This window comes from Atractosteus spatula, chromosome 1 (assembly GCF_055471065.1).
Source record: "Atractosteus spatula isolate fAtrSpa1 chromosome 1, fAtrSpa1.hap1, whole genome shotgun sequence".
Lineage (NCBI taxonomy): Eukaryota > Metazoa > Chordata > Actinopteri > Semionotiformes > Lepisosteidae > Atractosteus > Atractosteus spatula.
Genome location: NC_142706.1, coordinates 58,615,116 through 58,629,573, shown reverse-complemented (window position 1 = coordinate 58,629,573; position 14,458 = coordinate 58,615,116). Strand labels below are relative to the sequence as shown.

General features: G+C 49.2%; 1 protein-coding gene across 1 annotated transcript in view; it reads right to left on the bottom strand.

Moving 5' to 3' along the window:
- Positions 1-14,458, bottom strand: part of cacnb3a (calcium voltage-gated channel auxiliary subunit beta 3a) — a 59,952-nt gene that overhangs the window by 26,300 nt on the left and 19,194 nt on the right. The window lies entirely within an intron of this gene.

Below are 14,458 nucleotides of genomic sequence, written 5' to 3'. Positions count from 1 at the left end.
ATTCCACTATGGGTCAGTTTTGTTACTACTGTATATATCTGTGCATTATGGGGTGCAGTGTAGAAAGATTAAAATATCCCCAAGATTTGTAATGTATGGAGGTTTTTAGCTGTAAAAACATTAATTTACTCTAGAAATGTTAGCTTTTTTACATTTTCATATACATTAAACAAATCATTAAATCCAAATTTGGACACACCGTCTAGTTGCATATTACAAACGCAATGCGTAATGCTGATGTTTTAATTGACTTTTCCTTCTGCTAGGTGGGAAGCCATCTTGAAATAACATCAAATAGATTACAAACGAGAGGAGTGCATTAGACCCATCTTGCTCACTGGATTGCTATCCAAGGATCTCATTCGTTGAAAGATAATTAATAATAATAATTGCTTACACTTATATAGCGCTTTTCTGGACACTCCACTCAAAGCGCTTTACAGGTAATGGGGACTCCCCTCCACCACCACCACTGTGCAGCCCCACCTGGATGATGCGACAGCAGCCATAGTGCGCCAGTACACTCACCACACACCAGCTCTCAGTGGGGAGGAGAGCAGAGTAATGAAGCCAATTCATAGATGGGGATTATTAGGAGGCCGTGACTGGTAAGGGCCAATGGGAAATTTGGCCAGGACGCAAGGGTTACACCCCTACTCTTTTCGAGAAACGCCCTGGGATTTTTAATGACCACAGAGAGTCAGGACCTCGGTTTCACGTCTCATCCGAAGGACGGCGTCTGTTTACAGTATAGTGTCCCCGTCACTATACTGGGGCATTAGGACCCACATGGACCGCAGGGTGAGCGCCCCCTGCTGGCCCCACTAACACCTCTTCCAGCAGCAACCTTAGTTTTTCCCAGGAGTCTCCCATCCAGGTACTGACTAGGCTCACATCTGCTGAGCTTCAGTGGACTGCCAGTTGTGAGTTGCAAGGTGATATGGCTGCTGGCAAGATCACAACAGGAATCAACTTCTACATCATGGCTGTTGCATGCATCCGCCGCCTATTGTGTAAAGAGGTGCTTCCAGTTCCCAATTCTGAATGCACAGCCTCTTAATTTTAATTTGTGATTCCAGGTCTTTGTTTCACTGATGATTCTGTAGAAATCTGTTATTCAAGTCCCCTAGACTGCATGTTCTTCCCCTGTTAATGTGCGTTTCCTCCCACAGTCCAAACACATGCTGGGAGGTTCATTGGTTTCTAGGAAAACTGGCCCTGGTGTGTGTGTCTGTGTGTGCCCTGTGATGGACTGGTGTCCTGCCCAGGGTGTACCCTGCTTTGAGTCTGTTGCTTGCTGGGATAGGCTCCGGCTCCCCCGCGACCCTGAATTGGAAGAAGCAATTAGAAAATGGATGGATGGAAAAAATATTCCCCAATATTCTTTTAAGAGGCACTGGAAGGGAGGCTGAGTGTTTCTAGCTTGTTCTGTGGAGTCTGAATGGTGAGAATTGTTGGGGTGCTGTATTTGCAGCTTGCTTTAAAATATACAATCATACTGTATATCTTGCACATTTCTCTCAGGCATCCCTCTGTCTTTGTGCATCTTTTCACTGCACAAGCTCCCTGTTCTGCAGCTTTGACCCCTCCCCCAGTCCCCCGGTGAGCCAGCCTTTCTCCTTCGCCAACTCTCATTCCAGTAACGCAGGCGGCAAATAGCTTTCTAATGGATTTCCAGGAGCTGGGAAACCTGATAGCTGCTCTAGGGTGCCGGAGGCAGACTCGCCTCACTCTGGCGGGCTGGTAACCTGAGTCACCGGGCGCAATGAAGACCTTTTAAAATGGGCTCCCAATCGCCGATCGATACTTTCCAGGAGAGCTAAAAGGCCTCAGGGGACAATCGGGCTGCAGTGCTTCAGCCCTGTTCTTTCTGGCTTCTTGTGTGTGTGTGTTCTCTTGAAAGAACAGTCTGGGAGGAAAGCCCAAACGCACTCGAGGTCCTGAAGGAGACGAGGCCGTTTCTCCCGGCGACCAGCGCCGAACGTGTCTCGATTCGAGGGTCCGGAGCGGACGGTGTCTGAAAGATCCGCAGGAGCGCCGCTTCGACATTCCGTTCCGGACAGGTAAGCAGCACTGTTACACACATGCAAGGATGTGTGCAGGGACCCACTTCCACCCCCACTGCAGTGCTGTCCCACCTGGGAGACCCACTGCAGCCCCTCCGCACAGCAGCTCAGGGCAGGAGAGAGACGCTGCTGCTCCAGGGGGATTGCGAGGGGACAGACTGTACAGGAGCAGAGTGTGATTGAGGAAAGACACTGGGGCAAACACCCCTACTCTTCCAAACGAGATCTTTAGTCATGATTAGTGACCAGGTAGCAGGGACCTGAACATAATGTCTGATCTGAAAGACGGCGTCTCATACGTCACAGTTCCTGCTCACTGGTGAGCATGTCCTTATGCTGGCTGTGCGGCACTATGCTTCCCAGTAAAATGCCCAGCAGCGCAAGCAGGTACAGACGTAAGTCAAGTTGGAATACTACAAGTATTCAGCCAAGTAAAGTAATGATACTTTCCCTTCTCAAATCCCTGCATCTGTCTCCCGAGTTCCTTTTAGACACATCTGGGTCAGGTGGAACCTATGGGAGACTGTAAGCAGATAAAGCTGCTCCCGGTCTAGTTTACTTATGCATGTCCTGCGCGCCGGCGCCCCCTGGCACCCGCTGGTCTCTCCCCACCGCAGTGTACAGTGCCGGCTTCGAACAGTGCGCCAGGGCCGGGGGACTCGCTCATACTGCATCAGCACTTTTTCTCTGGTTTGTTTTGAACGCAAAGACCGAGAAATAAAATGTTGTGCCTATCTTGACGGTTTACATGGAAGGCCTCCAGTCCTGGTCCTAAAGAGCCACTTTGTGTGCTTTGTGTGTTTTCCAGGTCAGACACACCAGAATCAGGATTGGACAGCACTGGTTCAATCCCTGGAATCTGGATGGTAAAAATTGTAAAAAGCCATGCTTTCCTGTTTTGATCAGTGTATGTCCCGAGTAAATCAATTTGCATCTTTTGTTTACCATTCTCTAGCTCAGTCCTGGGAGGCCGTTCTCTAGCAGTCCAGCCATGAGCATCTTTATCCAGCCCTGTATTACTCAGTCCTGTTGGCTCTGTCCTGAGCAGCCCTGTAGCCCCACCACTGTGCCCACAGTCCTACAGAGCCCTATAGCCCAGGTGCTGTGCCCTCTGTCCCGCAGAGCCCTATAGCCCAGGTGCTGTGCCCTCAGTCCTGCAGAGCCCTATAGCCCAGGTGCTGTGCCCTCAGTCCTGCAGAGCCCTGTAGCCCAGGTGCTGTGCCCTCAGTCCTACAGAGCCCTGTAGCCCAGGTGCTGTGCCCTCAGTCCTACAGAGCCCTATAGCCCAGGTGCTGTGCCCTATGTCCTGCAGAGCCCTATAGCCCAGGTGCTGTGCCCTCAGTCCTGCGGAGCCCTGTAGCCCAGGTGCTGTGCGCTCTGTCCTACAGAGCCCTGTAGCCCAGGTGCTGTGCCCTCAGTCCTGCGGAGCCCTGTAGCCCAGGTGCTGTGCGCTCTGTCCTACAGAGCCCTGTAGCCCAGGTGCTGTGCCCTCAGTCCTGCGGAGCCCTATAGCCCAGGTGCTGTGCCCTTAGTCCTGCAGAGCCCTATAGCCCAGGTGCTGTGCCCTCAGTCCTGCGGAGCCCTGTAGCCCAGGTGCTGTGCCCTCAGTCCTGCGGAGCTCGGTGAAATCTGTTCTGTACAGATGATAACTCCTATCATGGCAGATGAATTGCAGTTCACACCCACACATGCCTAAATATAGCATACTGCTGCTTCTTCTCTTCTCCTCTTCCCTCGCTCCCCTTCCTTTATCACTGGTGCGTTTCTTCCCACTTCATCATCTCATCTCCCAATGTGGTGCAAAGTCTCCGTCTTGAAAAATCTGGTGCAGATGCTGCTTTTTTAATACCAAGACAAGACTGCAGTTGCTTGTACAGGAAAATGCCATAGAAAATCCTTATAAAACTAAGAAGTATGTTCACATCATTGAAAAGCAAACACTGCCCTCCCCCCACCCACAGAAAATGCAGAATTGTCCAATTTTTTTGTTGGTTTTGTGTTAGACACTTTACATACTTATTTGTTTTGAACACTTATATTCCATTTGGTAAGGAACTGGAGTGAAAGTGGGACAAAACCAGGCACAAAAAGGAGCAATCTGAAACCATGCCAGTGCCCTCCACTAGCATACTGTTCAGCTTACGCGCAATGAAGGGTCTGACATAGACGCTCAAGTGGAAGTGCCAAGACTGCTCACACTGATACGGCAGGATGCCTAAGCTTGTTTCCACCCCTCTGGACTTGCCGAGTCCTTGGCCTGTTTCTGGATAAAACAACCTCAAAACAGCACAGCAGATTATGACTTACAGACAAGCGTTTAAAATCTAACTTTCCCCTCGGGGTCAGTGGGCAAGTTCACTTGTCGAGGCAACAAGACCTAAAAGGAGCTCTTCCAACCAACACAGTGGCTGTAATGGATATCGTGGTCAGAAATGAGTTCAGGCTCGTGGGGGAGCCAGAGCCTATCCTGTTGCTTACCAAAGCAGGGCACACCGTGGACAGCGCACCAGTCCATCACAGGCAACACACACTCACACCAGGGACAAGTTTCCAAGAAGCCAGTTCCACTACCAGTAAGTGTTTGGAAAGTGGGGGGAAACCAGAGCACCTGAAGGAAACCCCTGTGAACATGGGGAAAACACAAACTCCACACAGGTGACATGCCAGGTCTGGATTTGAACCCAGGGTCCCAGCACTCCAAGGCGGCAATGCTGACCGCTGCACTGCTGTAACACCCCAGAACTGACCAGTCCTCCTTTAAATGCATTTTAAATTCTAGGAGGGCTGAAATGCAGACCCTGAGGAACGGGGGAGCCCCTGGCACAGTGGGGGTGGTGCGCCTCCTTGCTATATTTGGTTCTTCAAACAAACAGAACCCTAATTCTGTCAGCTCTGCAAAAGCCAACTGTGTTGGGAAGTAGGAACAGAGAGCAGAGCAGACCCCCTAAAGGAGAGAAAAAGAGTTGATTTGCCATTTGAAATCTTAGTGAACCAATCCAGAGTTTCCCTTAAAGAATTATTGAAATGCCAGACCTCTATGTGAGCGTCCATGTCAGGACCTGCACTTTACACACAAACCTTAGTGGACCCATCCAGAGGTAACAAAGGCATTCAGAGCACAAAGCCCAAGCAGAACGATGTACGGCGGTGGTTACCAGACTGCTCCTTTTTGTGCCTTGTGTTGTACCCATTTCATTCCCACCCTGGACTCCTCTTTTACTGAATCTGGTCGAACTATGGAATTTCCCGGAAACAAAAAGATCTCCGACTCAGCGTGAAAAGGTTTTAAAGACACCCCACGTAAAATATTGCCTTAATAAGACATTTGCAATTGAATTGATTAGGAAGCTGCAGTGGACACTCCTGGCTAAGCCAGTAAATATGAGCTCAATTAACTGACAGCAGGAACAGGAACCAGAGGACCCCTTTTCCCTTAGGAAAAACAATCCCTGCCATCTGCCACTCCAGTTCCCGAGTCCTCTCGTTGTCATGCTGCCTCCCATATCAATTCCAAACTAATTATTAGACTAGGAAGGAAAAAATCATTTCTGAGGTCTTTTAGGTTTCATTGCAAGCTACCTGTAAAATCTGGAGGACAAGGCCCTCAAGGATGGGAGCTGCCCACCCCTGTCAAAACGCTATCATTCCAATGAATCCATCACAGGACTTTGTCCCAACCAGTATTCCAATCTCTGATTGCTTAATTGATGCCGACGCTGAAAATTGTGCTCTTTTAGAATCAGCCCAGAATACAATACTCTACTCCAGCTCAGCTTAACCACCTCAACAGACTCTTTGCTGGCTTGATCAGACCACTTTCACTGCTGCTCTAAGCCCTGCAGAAGTTGGCCCTTTAAAGACACCGGGGACAGCAGTAGACGCGCTGCCCCCCCGACCAGGAATGGCTGGCCCTGATTATATCACAGGATGGATTCAAATCTAAGGGCACTGTCCCTCCCCATAGCGATGAAAACGTGAGTTTCTGGGATATGAGGACCAGAAAGAGGACGCGAGAGAAAGAGAGAAGAGCGCACAGCCTGCACTCCCGCTACACAATGCCAGCGGAATCCTTATCAACAACTTCTCCAAGCCAGATGCTCGAGTAAGCCCCCCTTCCTCAATCTTCCCATCTCCGCCTGTTTTTAAATCCCTCAGAACGCCCCTCCACGCCGCGGATCGCCTCCGCAGAGATATGAATCAATGCAGTTTTTAAACGATGCTGTCAAGCCGCGCTCCAATTAAGTTGGTAACTCATTACCTCCCGTCGCCCCCTCCTCAGAAGCACTCCCCGCTCCCACGGGCGCGCTCAGAGCTCGCTGCCCGCACGGCTAACGCAGCTGCAGTCCCACGAGGAAGAGAGGCTGTGGAAAGGTGTCCTCCCGGTGTGCCCCTCTCCCCTCTCCTCCTTCCTCCCGGGAAGAATCCCAGCTCCGTCCGTGCACCCGCGGCGGACTCACCGGCGCCAGATCTTCCAATCCATGGAGATGCAGGTCGTCGTACATAGGGGTCCGAGGGGCGGAGAGAGAGAGGGGGGCGGGCGGCCGTGCCCGTGCCCGTGCCCGTGGCCGTGGCTACCGCGTTTTGGGGCAAACGGGGAGAGCACACGCGCGTGCGTACACCCACTCGCATCAGGAGGGGAAGGAGAGCGGCGCTGGGCAGGGATTTTTCTCTCCTTTCAAAAAAAAAAAATCAAATCAAATCCAATTCCCAGGGTCTTAATTTTAACAGTGAGGGGTAGTATCCGGCCGGGGAGCGGCGGAAAAAGAGCGGAGATCCGTGGGCGAGCGCTGTCAGGTCTTCTCTCCGAGTTAACCGTTTGTGGCGCGTCGGAGTGGAGTCATCGCAGACGGGAGAGCAGTTTCATGTTTGATAAATGAGCCGAGAGCCAATAGGACGGCTGTGCGAGTGTGTGTTGTTTCTCGGTCCTCAAGAATCCTGGAACAAAAGCCTTCCTTTCTCCCGCTCCCCTCACAGGCGCGCACACCCCGCCGCCGCCCCCAGCCCGTGGCTGGGGGGTCCCGAGGAGGCGCTACTCCGGGCCTCAGACAGAGCTGGACCAGCAGATGTGGGGCTGTGCGCGTTTTTACTCTGTGCTTCATTTACTGAGTTCGCGAGGGCCTGCAGGTAATCTCTCTGGTCAATAAGTCTAGTAATTAATGACAGACATTTCATATATTATATGCCATGTTTATTTATTGCAGGGAGAAGGCATTACTGTGTTCCTAGCACAATAATTATTCTGTGTCATCTATTCAAAAACAATTAAATGCTTAACGGAGCATGACATTCTCTAAAAATAAGTGATGACTGCTGTATAACACATTAGGAAGATTTCCTAGTCTTTCTTCCTGATAGGAACCATATCACCCTGCAACTCCCAACTGACATCCCACTGAAACTCAGCAGCTGTGAGCCTGGTCAGTAACTGGATGGGACTCCTGGGAAAGCTAAGGTTACTGCTGGAAGAGGTGTTAGTGGGGCCAGTAGGGGGCGCTCACCCTTCGGTCTGTGTGGGTCCCAGTATGGTGACTGATAGCTGGTGTGTGGTGAGCGTTCTGGTGCACTGTGGCTGCTGTTGCAACATCCAGGTGGGGCTGCACATTGGTGGTGGTGGAGGGGAGTCCCCATTACCTGAAAAGCGCTTTGAGTGGAGTGTCCAGAAAAGCGCTATATAAGGATAAGGAATTTTTATAATTAGACTCCTAGGCTCAAGGGAGTGCCCTACACCTGAAAGGAACTGAACCTCTTTAGTCTTTGAAGGAGACCAAGAGCTCATTAAAATCTCCTCAAAGGGTTTCAAGAAAATCAACCCAAAGGACTTCTTCAGGATCAACAGCGAAACACGAACCAGAGGACACAAGTGGGCACTGTGAGGAAGTGCTCTGAAAACAGAGAGTAGGAAGCACTTATTTACACAAAGAGTGGTGGGAGCCTGGAACAAGATACCCAGCCATGTTGTTGAAGATGAAAACAAACTGATAGCAAACCCAGTGGCCTGCTCCCTCAGAATCAGGATCATGGCCCTCGTTCCATTCACCCTAATTTCTCTGGACCAGGGATGATCATCCCTGATTTCTACTGAAAAGCCACATGATGACAAAACCGTGGCCAGCTAAGGGTTCCGCAGGCTGGGTCTCGAAAAGTAAGAACTGAGAAAGAGAGACGGGGGAAAGAGTCGTTTGATCAGACAGCGCTGCAGCTGTTTCCCTGCACGCCGTGGCAGGAGCAGAGCGTCGTCTCAGTAAAGCACCACTGGAACCGTGCAAACCGATGGCACACCGGAGCGGATGGGTAGTGTAAGCATGGTGAAACTATAGAAAAATGTGCCAAAGAACTGCAGATTTACCACAGCGAGCCTTCGCTAAGATGGATTCAAGAGTCCGTCTCAAATGAAGCCATTCCAGTTACATAGTCAGCGGGTCCTCTCATCACCACATCACCTCCTACCACAAACAACCTAGACCTGAGCGCGTTCATTGTCCTGCAGGATAGGATTAGTGTCCCAGGACAGTCCGCACAGCACCCTCTCCCCCTCCACTGTCCTGGCAGCCTGGCCTTGATTCGTGCTTTTAGCCAATCAGATGATAGGAGAGTGGGGGAAGGCTAACTGGCAACTGTTATAATATACCCTTATAGGTTCTTAAATACCACTGCAGGTCCTTTACACCACTGTAGGTCCTTATATAGCATTATAGGTCCTTATACCACTGTTAGTCCTTATATACCATTATACGTTCTTGCATACCACTGCAGGTCCTTTACACCACTGTGGGTCCTTATATACCTATATAGGTCCTTATATACCACAGCAGGTCATTATATAGCACTGTTGGTCATTATGTACAATTATACGCCCTTATATACCATTATAGATCATTATATACTACTGTAGGCTCTTACATACCATTGTAAGTCCTTATATACCACCATTATACCACATTAGGTTCTTATATACCACTGTAGGTCCTTCAATAACATGTACGTACTGTGTAAGTTCATACAGACTCCTGTAGGTCTTTATAAACCATATTAGGTCTTTATGTATCACTACAAGTCCTTACATAATGCTGTTTGTCTTTAGGTACACTGTAGGTCCTTATATACCTTCGTACATTCTTATCAGTGACTGATGTGCTGAGGAGACCTAAATCCTCAAGAGTCAATGGTGCCTGAGATCTGAGCAGATCACTAGAAGTCAAAGTTAATTTGTTTTTTAAATTAAATATAGCTGTAAAAATAATGAATAAGAATAAAGTAATAATCTACAAAGCAGTGCTACAAAGTGAAAAGAATTTAGCTTAGTTTGGGATCTGACGAATGACAAATAGGTTTCATGCTGTCTAAAGGCTATAAAAATACTTCCACATGTTAAAGCTAACTCAAAAACTTGTCAAAATGTTATACATTTCATACACCACAGGTAATAGAAAATGTTTGTTTTTTTCTGTTATAATATAGAGAATAAGAAACATTTTTCTGTTGATATATTTCACCATGCAGTGTTCCATACAAAATTACTTCCTCTCTTTCCCTTTCAACTGAAAGAAAGTAATTAACACAAACTACTAGAATTCCACTGAAATGTCCATAAAAGTCTAACCATCCATCTTCCAACAGCTTTACCCCATTCAAGGTCACTGGGAGCCGGACCCTAACCTGGAAGGCAATGGGAACAAGGCAGGATGCACACTGGACACCAGTCCAGCACAGGACACACACCGACACAAACGCACACTCGCACCAGGGCCAGTTTTTCCAGAAGCCAATTAACCCGCCAATAGAGGAAACCTGCACAAACACAGGAAGAACATACAAATTCCACACAGATATCACCCCTGGTCCAGGATGGAGCCCAGGGCCCCAGCACTGTGCCACCCTCTGAAAATGTCCATGACCAGAATTTCTCTCCGGATGAAATTCCATGCCGGTACACCGTCTGGCCAGCAGGGGCGCAGCAGAGCCACGGTGGGTACAGAGTGATTCCTGGAATTCTTGAACACAGGAAGTGTACTTATTCCATGGTAACGTTTTCATGCAAATGCAGGATAAAATAAGAATTTGCAATTGCATGTGAGAAATAAACCTTTGCCCACCCTACAATACGTTTTCCGAGCTTCTCGTACATGCAAAAAAATGGTCAGATTTTCTGAACTCCAAATACAGTGCAACACTTTGCTCTCCTGTCCCCCAACCGCACGGTTTAAGTGAAAGTGATAAACTGTAAGAATAAACTTACATTTCTGTACTTAAAGGGAGAGTATTTTTTTATACCTGAAAAACCTGAAACAGATCCTACATTCCATCACCAAACATGAGTGCAGAAAAAGGGACAGAGCAGCAGCTCATTAACGTGAAGAAGAAAATCTGCACTGAGCCTCAGCAGGGGCTGTCCAGTGTGCCTCCAAGTTTTCGTTCCAACTCAGTTCTTAACAATCAGCTCTTTACAGGTTTCCTGGCACCACCTTAACAACAACTTCCTGCTCTTCAGGTTCCACTGCCTTTAAGAGACCCCGAAAGAACCCAGAGACCACAGCTGTTCGGACTGAGGATGGATTATCCCTAACCTCAGCCTTAACCAAAGCGAGAGGCCATGTGGGCCAGAGTCCGGACCCCCAGTATTGCAAAATCACCAGCTTTTAAACGGACATGTGTGTTCGGCTACTCTCTCTGCAAGGAAAGGGCTTTCAGCTGCACAGCGAAGGCAACGATCATAGAACACCCCCGATCTTTTCAAGAATTTGGCAACGGCACGCCTCTTTCTGACATGGTGGTGTCCAGATCTCTTCGGCACGACTGGACTTCTGTGACAACATGCAGCCATCGCAGCCTCCCTCTGTTCTCACTCGTGGCAGCGCGTGCCTGTTCTCGAGCCGTGCAATGCAGGCGAGCAGCCCGGCACCGGCCGCTGTTCTCCGCCCTGCCTCTGTGGCGGTCCGTGGGCCGCGGGGAAACCCGCTGGGATCGTCTTACCTCCTGCTTCTCTCTAACACCTGCCATTGTCGAACCCTGACCAAGCGGTCCACCTAGCTCCACTGAGACCTCTCCCGCTTTCCAGGATCGCAGCTCTTTGGACAGCGGCGAGAGAGTGAGAGCGAGGGGGAGGAGGCTGGCAGGAGAGAGGGTGGGAGAGAGGGAGTGGGAAGAGAGTGAAAAGGGGGGAAGCGGAGGAGAGGGAAAAGGAGAAGCAGACTGAGGCAGAGAAGGAGGAGAGTGAGGGTCCAGGGAAGACGGCCCTACCTCGCTGAGCAGGAACGTGGCGCTGGAGTCGGAGACGGACATGGAGGGCAGTGCTCGCTGTCCAGGAGCCAGCCATGCCAGAGCTCTCTTCGCCCAGCCCGTCTTTATGAGCTGAGCAGAGGAGCTGCTGGAGTGGGTTTAAGTGCTCCATAACGATGTTACCGTATTGCGTTACAGAGACAGTTCCCATGCTGTGTTAACTGCCATTTCCGATGCATAATTAATGCTCAAACTCTCTGCTCCGCAGAGACTCCCAGAGCTCCATCCTCCTTCTCACTCCCTCTGTTGACCCCTCTCTCTCTGTCTGGCACACAGGAGTGGGAATCATGCAATGGCCCATCCACTGTTCCCAGCTCATCTGTCTTTTTAGGTGCAGTACAGGTTTTCCGGTAATGCCTTCGGAGGGATCGGATCCGACTCCCGTGAGGAGCCCATTTGATCCTTCCCAGGTTTTACCAGCAGCACAGCAAAGGCCTCAGCTACCGCAGAACCCAGAAGAACTGCCCTGTACACCACGCACCCTGGTAAAAGTTAGTTTTCTCTTGATTTAAAGACACTTAGACTATGCTGTTGGCTAGCCATGACTTGGTGCATTCAATGCCTCTATTAAGATTTAACATGACTTCAGAAAGCAAAAGAATTATCACCTTCAAAATTAAAAAAAAAATATATATACAAGGTATAAAAGAAAGTGCATTCAAGACTGAGTGCAGGAGGAACATCTTTACACAAAGGGTGGTGGGGTGTGGAACAAGCTGCCCTTGCCATGTGTTGAAACTGATACCCTCTAATTCTTTAAGATGTGGCTGGACAAACCCTGTGTAATACGCAGCCACTGACCCAGAGAGTGAGTGTTAATGCCATGTGCTGTACGCAGCCACTGACCCAGAGAGTGAGTGTTAATGCCCAGTTTTTATTCTGGATCTCCCCCTGTTCAGAGGCCTCTGGCCATTTTAATGCCTTTATTTCTGAGCAGCACTCAGCTTGCCCTTTGAAGAGAGACAGTGAGACGGGGCGAGTGAGAGTAGTACTAAGTGCACTGCACAGTAATGACTTTTACTGACACCTCCAGGCCTATAGATCTTCCTCTTTTTCTTCTGAAGAGATGCACACACACTGGCATGCCTGCACAAATGCACAAACTGTCTATAGCTTCCTGATTTCTAAGGTCTGAAATCACAGCCTAAAGGGGTTTTACTTTTTATGTGAAGGAAGGAGATGGGAGGAGAGGAGCAATGTTCATCAATGTTCAATGTTATTGGGGCAAGTGCTGAGTACGGGCAGAGAGAGCGACTCCAGGACCCGCTGTGAGACTAAGACACGAGGACACCAGTGGGAACTAAATGGTAGTGTGTTTAGCACTGGAATTAGGGGACACATAAGGGTCATAAAAGGGTCTGGAGCAAATTGCCTGCCCATGTCAGTGAAGCTCATTCTAGGGGATCCTATAAAAAATCCAAGATTATACAAAAGAGAGAAGGCCATTCATCCCATACGAACTATTCTGGAGTTAATAGTTAATTGATCTGACGATCACATCTGTCCATTTCTTGAAACAAGCCAGGGTAGCATGTTCCACTCTCCCACCACCCTTAGTGTAAAGAAGTGCCTGCGGTTCTTAGTTTTGAATACAACTCTCTGTAGTTTCCCATTGTATATTCTGGTTTGTATTTCACTTTTGATTCTGAAGACATCCACTGGTTTGAGTCTGCCTTTAAGGATTTTGAATACTTTATTCAAGACTAAAGAGACTCAATTCCTCCAGCCTGTCAGTATAGGACTCTCCCTGCAGACGAAAGAGACTCAGTTCCTTTAGCCTGTCAGTGCAGGACAGTCATTTCAGACTAAAGAGACTCTACACAAAACCTACACTAACATGAGAAGAACATGCAAACTGCACACAGATAGCACCCCAGGTCCAGAACTGTACCCGGACCCCAGTACTGCGAGGCATTCATGCTAACCACTGAGCCACCCACTTCTAGCTCAGTGATACCTATGGTGTGTTTAGTTGATGTTTTTTGCTATCTGCACATAACAACCTGCACTCGCCTGAATCCTTCAAACTGTTAAGAACCAAACGACAAAAGAGGTGAAACCAAACCTTCCTTCATGAAATCATGCCAGATTGTGGTTCTGGTGACACAACAGCTGCCAGACTCCTGTCCTTTCCAGCTGAGGCCCCTGCTGACCTCTGTTCCTCTAGCAATCCTAAACCATGAAAACAAGCATGCAGGACCAGGCCAGCTGTCCAAGCCACAACACTGAAATGCCTTAGAGAAACTCGGTTCACTGGCCAGCCCTTCAGCCTTCTTCTTGCATGTTTACTAGGAGGTACCGTTACAAAAGCAGGGCCAAATGTAACCAAGTAAAGGGCACTTGCTTCAGCCCCAGAATGCGCTGTACTAATTTCCAGAACAGTGATATCTTTTCTATAATATATAGAGGATCACTTTATTGGCCATATACAATTTCTTGCATTAGGAATTTGTCTTTTCACAGACCCCAGCTTGCTTTCCCTGAGACACACAGACGGGGAGAGAAGCTTGGGGTCAGAGCGCAGGGTCAGCCATTTATGCGGCGCCCCTGGAGCAGTTGGGGTTAAGGGCCTTGCTCAGGGGCCCAGCGGAGTAGGATTCCTCTGCCAGCCATGGGATACAAACCGACAACCATCCAGCCACAGGTGCAGATCCTGTGACAGAAACTGCACACAGGTTTTACTGGCCACAGTAAAACCAGTACAAAGACATGTCACTATAATCCAGGAAATCCTACTGGAAAATCACTGCATGGTCAGATCCTGGAAATAGGTAGCCCCACTGCTCCCGTGTGAGAGGAATAGGAGGGACGAGGAGGACAGACTGGGAGTGAGAGCCGAGAAACAAAGGATGGAGACAGGCAGAGGGAGTGGGATGGAGGGGGGAGAAGGGATGGGACCATGGGATGGGGGTGTGGACAATCAGAGAGTCTGAAGATGGGGAACAAGTCAGACAGGGAGAGATGGAGGGATAGCAGAGAGGGCAGGGAAAGGAGAGAGGGATGAGCCCAGGGGATAGGAGACAGATAGGAGGAGAGGAGAGAGGGATGAGCCCAGGGGATAGGAGACAGATAGGAGAGAGGAGAGAGGGATGAGCCCAGGGGATAGGAGACAGATA